Below are 5,986 nucleotides of genomic sequence, written 5' to 3' on the forward strand. Positions count from 1 at the left end.
AAATAAAAACTAATAATAACAAAAGGACAAAAAAACACAAAAAACCATAAACAAATCATTTTTAAGGCTACTTAGGGGTGCCAATGGTAACCTATAGGAGTTCCATTAGCCTCCCCCTGATTCTATCCACCAAACTATATTTCATATCATTTTTATTTTGGTTTATTGTTTAAAATTACATTACATTTTGCGAGTCGAGCTTGAGTATCACTATACTCGACTCGAACTCGAAACCCTAATTTCCAAGTTCGAACTTGACTCGAAAACTAGCGAGTAGCAAAAATCAAAGCTCGACTCGAACTCGATAACTATCTCTCAAACTCAAACAAAGCTTGAACTCGAGCTCGAAACAAGCTCGAACCAAGCTCACCCATTGAAATTTTATGGTTTTTCTCTTATAAATTTTAAAACTTAAAGGTGTTTTCTTAGTTTTTATAAAACTAAAGGATCAACTTTAAACTTCATCATCAAAAAGACAAAGTTAGAAATTTCATTCACCTTCCTATCTTTTTATAACATTTTTTCTCCCTTCCTTTACTATCTCTCTTCCAATGTGGGATAATTTCACTAATCTTTTTTTATAATTTTTTTATTGTGATTTTAATAAAAAAAATAATTGATTAAGTTTTATAATTAAAAAATGCATAATTTTGTTTAAATATCTAAAAATACAAGACATTTTTATTATTTATATTTTACAAATTTTATCATAGAAACTGATTATATTTTGAAATTAATTATATATAAAATAATCGAGTATCTCACGAGCTTTTCAAGTCGAGTATTGGGTAGCTTGACTCGACTCGTTATTATATCGAGTCGAACTTGAGTTGGAGCCGAGCCTATTCGAGTCGAGTGTTGACCGAGTCGATCTCGAGTAGCTCGCGAGTTGTCTCGTATCATTTACACCCCTACGAGTTTCTTTTGTATGTCTATTTTTATGGGACTGGTCCTCACACTTCATTTAAAATATAGTGATAGTATGTTCTTTCTGATTAATAAGAGGTGGTGCTGAAGTTTGAAATATGAATTACTGTTTGTTTTGTAAATCGACAAACGTCTAAAGTATAAACCAATAGTTTGTTTTTGTAAAACCAGGTGCAAACATTTTGCAAAATTATCTTGATTTTCATAAAATTCTCATTGCCGAAATTTATCTCAAYTATTGTTTAACAGATGGAATACAGTATGAATCTTTTCAAGAGCTGAAAGAATTAATTCTCAGCATTCAACATTCCAAGTTCGCTGAATAAAAGATTGAAATCTTGTTTTATCAAGAGGTTTAGTGAATAGGTCAGCTAGTTGGTACTCAATAGGTATGAAATGAAGTTCAATATCACCATTCATAACACGATCTCTGATAAAATGATATTTGATCTCTATATGTTTGGTCTTAGAGTGAAGTACATGATTATTTACAATGGCAATAGCACTGGTGCTATCGCAATAGATAGGTATCTTAGCGAGCAGAAGATCATAATCACTGAGCTGATTTTTCATCCAAAGAATTTGGACACAACAGCTTCCAGCGCTATATATTCAGCTTCAACAGTTAATGTGGACACTGAATTTTTCTTTTTCCTTGTCCAACTCACCAACTTTCCACCAAAAAGTTGACTGCCTTCTGTGGTGCTCTTCCTATCTATCTTGCAACCTGCAAAATCATTATCTGCATAACCTATTATGTCGAAACCTGAGTCTTTGGGATACCAAAGGCCCATATTAGGAGTACCCTTCAAATATCCTAAGAGCGTTTTACAGCAATCAGATGAGATTCTTTGGGTTCAGATTGATATCTTTCATAGAGACAAGTAGAATACATAACATCAGATCGGCTAGCTGTAAGATACAGCAAGGAATCGATCATTCCTCTGTAAGCGGTAACACTTACAAGTCTCCCATTTGGGGTCATTTTTCAGTGTGAGAGGAAGAGTCATGAGAGTTTTCTTAGATGAACTGTTGGCTAGGTCGAATTTTATTCAACATATTCCTAACATACTTACTCTGACTTATAAAAACGCCTTTATCATATTGSTTAATCTAAAGACCTAGAAAATTAGTCAGTTCTCCCATCATGCATATATGGTATTCTTTCTTCATGCGTTCAGAAAAACAGAAACACAAAGAGGGATTAGTATATCCAAAAATAATATCATTGACATAAATTTGGACAAGAATGATGTGACCCTTGACTTTGCTAAAAAACATGGTTTGGTCAACCTTTCCACGAACAAATTTCTTAGAGATGAGAAATGAAGAAAATGTGTCATATCAGGTTGAGGGCATGTTTTAACCCATAAAGAGCTTTATCCAATCGATAGACATGAATTAGATATTTAGGGTCAAGAAACCCTGGAGGTTGTTCAACATAAACTTTTTCCTGAAGTTTTGAAACAACCCACCATATACTAAACAATACTAACAAACAACACTCATACTTTAACATACACTAGGTTTCAAAAATTACAAACATTTCAAGTTTATTTACATATGACAAACCAACAACATGGATTAACAAAAAAATTTGTCATAACAAGACTTTCCTCCCTAATTCTATTACATCTTTCCTTTGCCTTTATCATGTGGTGTTTGATGACCTGCAAAATAAATTATTATAACAATTGAGGGTTAGACCGAAAGGTCTAGTGAGTGAATCTCCCTCCTGCAAATATAATCTAATACAACTCAAACCTGATTCTTAATGATAAATTAACAATCATCTATAGCGGTTACACATCCATTACATCTATCACGGTTACATCGTCATAAACTACGGAGACTAAGTCCGTAATTTACTCTTTGATAAATGAGCATGATTGCCAAAATCTTCAGGAACAAACGKTTGCGGAGGTGAATTCACACGTGGGCTTTTTATATTGTTTTTCTTTTTCTTGAAAAAGATTTTAATTATAGTGATTTTTAAGTAATATATATATTAAATATTAATTATTTAATTATTTTAAAATAATTAAAAGATTGTAAACGATTTTAAACCTTGAACTCACTAATTTTGTTAGTTATCTAGTGTTATGTAGCAAGTAGTAGCAAGAGTAAAGGAAAAACATAGTCGACAGTGAGTTAAGTTGTTTCAGTTTTCATTCTAACTTGGTATGAGATAAACTAAAGTACAGGTTAGATACGAAGGTGAGGGATGAACCTCATCTATTTTTCCCCTTTGTTACATCGTTAAAAAACAATTTTTTAACGTTCTACTCTATGCAACCAGCAAATATCTTAAAATCAACCAAAAACCCGAAAAAAGTATCTTGAAATCAATCAAAAAAATCAAAAAAGTTCTTCGAAATCTACAAAAACACTAAAAAATTCCTCAAAATCAACAAAAACTTTAAAAATCCCTCGAAAGGGTAGAATTAGACTAAAACACACCAAACGACTTTGATGGTTTTTAAACTACTTTGAAGGTGCCCCACTAGACAAAATTTTTGGATTCGCCACTGATAGAGGTTTTCAGTTTTGTTTTTATTGTTATTGTTATTATTATTATCTGTATAAGACTTTCGTTGTACGAGATGTTTTTCGGTTTCCAAATGTTTTGCAAGGATTGTGATGTTCAATATTATTAATGAAGAGTTTTTTATATTAAGATGTTCCAATAAGTAAAGTATAAGTCATTACACCTTCTCGAGTTTAGGAAGGGTGCTTGATGTGTAAGATTTAAATCTTAAACAAGGGTCATGCCGACCAGCTGTTAAACAATGAGAGTTATTTTTATAATAACCTAACGTCAAGGACGTTCCAATTTTTTTTGAAGGCACTGTTACATCTAAAACTTTTGATGTCATTACATAAGAGATAAAATCATGCATATATGTTAAGCACAAAAGGACGCTAATCCTAAACGATCAACAATTTGAATCTAACTTAAACCTAAACCATTAATAATTTATATCTAAACCTAAACAATTAACAATTTGAACCTAAACAATTTGGACTATAGTTTTACACAGATTGATGAAAATGCGTTAAACATATGTATAATTAGGCCCCAAAATTTTGAAGGCCCTGTTTAAAATCTCATATTTAACATGCTAAAGAACGACACTCTCTAATGTCATACTATAATATCCCTCAAGTGAAAATGATATATGCCCATATTTTCTAAAATGTTGTGAAGAAGTTGAAAGTTCTTATAGAGATAGATGTTACTGAAGAAAATGATCGAACATTGTTAGCCCATGTACCTCTTTGTCTTCTTTGTGTTTCTCATGATAGGTTAGTTGGAATTTTTTTTCTTTGGTTTTTAGGCCAACCCATGTTTGGTCATAAGTTTGTCTGTCCATTAACAGCAAAAATAGTGATGGTTAAACCGGTCCGACCCGGCTTGGGATCGCCAGAGGTCCTGAAACGGGACCGGTAAGGACCAGTTATAGGTCCGATGGTTACGAACCAGTTACTGTTTTCTTCGTTTTTTGGGACCGAGACGGATCCGGACCGGTTATCGGACCGGCCCGACCAAAACTAGCCGTTTTTTTTTAAATATAGCCGTTAAAGTTTGATTCCCTAGCCGTTTCTAGCCTTTTTTTGGTATTTGTTGTATCCAAAACACTATAAATTATGTAGTATGTTTAGGAGTAAACATATCAACTTTCTCTCTTCTTCAAAAATGCAAAAAAACGTTCACAATTCTCGGTTTCTCGCTATATTTTGTGAATTCGACTCGTATTAATTTCTCATTTCTACTTCACAATTCTCATTTCTTTCTCTCTTTGTCTTACAAAATGGCCGGTGAACAAGCATCAAACGAACAAGTTGCCCAAGTTCTCGCCGAATACAGACGAAAGTCCGAGATTTGAAACCACTACAACTTGGTGGTTCTCACGAACGGAAAAAGAAAGGCACAATGCAAATTGTGTCAAGCTCTCCTTACGGCAGAAATAAATATCCACGTTAAGGAGGCACACCGAAAAAACGTGCCTGGGGTTGAGGTCGGGGGGTGATTCAAGTCAACCGATACTTAACACTCAAGGTTAAATATGGTCGTATGATGCCGAGTTGAACCAACAAATGACAACATAATGTGTCATTCAAGTCGGGTTGTGACAGGCGGTGATCGTTCGTGTTCACCTAGTGGGCAGAATGTCCCCACAGTGGCGGTGCAAGTGCACGCTGACACTATGATCGCTTGCAAGAAATAAAGTGGTACAAAATACCGAGATCATTCCCACAGAGAAGGTACTGAGATGTAGAGACTTTTCATGAACTTCTTGTACGAGTTTCGAGATGTAAAATAAAGTTGGATTTTTGTTTATAAAAAGACTGAAATAAGACTGACTAGCTAATTAACGAAATAAACTTCTAATATTAAATGATGGGCATGGGTTGATAGTCCCAGAAATCATACAAACATTAAGCAATCTTCAAGAATCATGATGAACATCAAAGGTGGAAAGAATATGAACAAAGGATGATTAGATTGATAGAGAGAGAATATTACAGCACTAATCTTGATCAATCTGCTAATGACGATTGTTAATTACAATTACAAGGAAATCACTATTTATACTAGGAAATTGTAAAGGTTAAACTATTACAAAACAACTATACTAAGGAGAAACTTGAATACAACATTAAAGCACTAACTTGAACCCAACATTCTCCCCCTTTGGATTCAATTTTGGACCCTTGTGAATTTCGTTTTGCGCTGTCCAAGTATTTTCTCTAACCTTCTCAAAGCATTCCTGTACTGAATCTTTTCCTCGAGMAAATTTATGGCATTGACAAGCAAGTATCTTTCTTTGGCATCATCCGTTCAGATTCCACAGCCTTATCATCCATCACCCTTTTCAAGTCAAGTGCCCTCCTTACAAGCTTGATCGTACCGTCAGAATACTTGTTCAACTCACTGAATCTCATGAACTTTTTGACTTGAAGTTGAGCAAAGTAGATAACCCCAAATTCTGGACTTTCAAGCACCATGTAAACTGGATAGCCTTCAATGTCTTCTAAATCTTGATTAGGTCTTTTG

Source organism: Cynara cardunculus, assembly GCF_001531365.2.
Source record: "Cynara cardunculus var. scolymus isolate 2C chromosome LG 6, CcrdV1, whole genome shotgun sequence".
Taxonomy (NCBI): Eukaryota; Viridiplantae; Streptophyta; class Magnoliopsida; order Asterales; family Asteraceae; genus Cynara; species Cynara cardunculus.